This window comes from Bison bison, unplaced genomic scaffold (assembly GCF_000754665.1).
Source record: "Bison bison bison isolate TAMUID 2011002044 unplaced genomic scaffold, Bison_UMD1.0 scf7180017864524, whole genome shotgun sequence".
Taxonomy (NCBI): domain Eukaryota; kingdom Metazoa; phylum Chordata; class Mammalia; order Artiodactyla; family Bovidae; genus Bison; species Bison bison.
Window position 1 is genome coordinate 4,212,486 of NW_011495075.1, and position 200 is coordinate 4,212,685.

General features: G+C 71.0%; 1 protein-coding gene across 2 annotated transcripts in view; it reads right to left on the bottom strand.

Annotated features, from left to right (window-relative positions):
- LHX9 (LIM homeobox 9) overlaps positions 1 to 200 on the bottom strand; it is an 18,631-nt gene that overhangs the window by 17,429 nt on the left and 1,002 nt on the right. The window lies entirely within an intron of this gene.

Consider the following 200-nt stretch of genomic DNA (forward strand, 5'->3'; position numbering starts at 1 on the left):
CCCTCGGGTGAGCGCTGCGCCTACGCGCCCCCTTCTCCCCGCAAGGCTCCCCACCCGACCCCGGTTTCTTCTCTAAGGGCCCGCCGCCCGGTGGCGAACACCGCTTCTGAAATCTGAAGCCCTTTCACCTGGGATTTGCCGCGCGGCGGGCCCGCCACCGCCACCGGAATAAAGGGGGCCGTCCCCCCCAGCCCCCACTC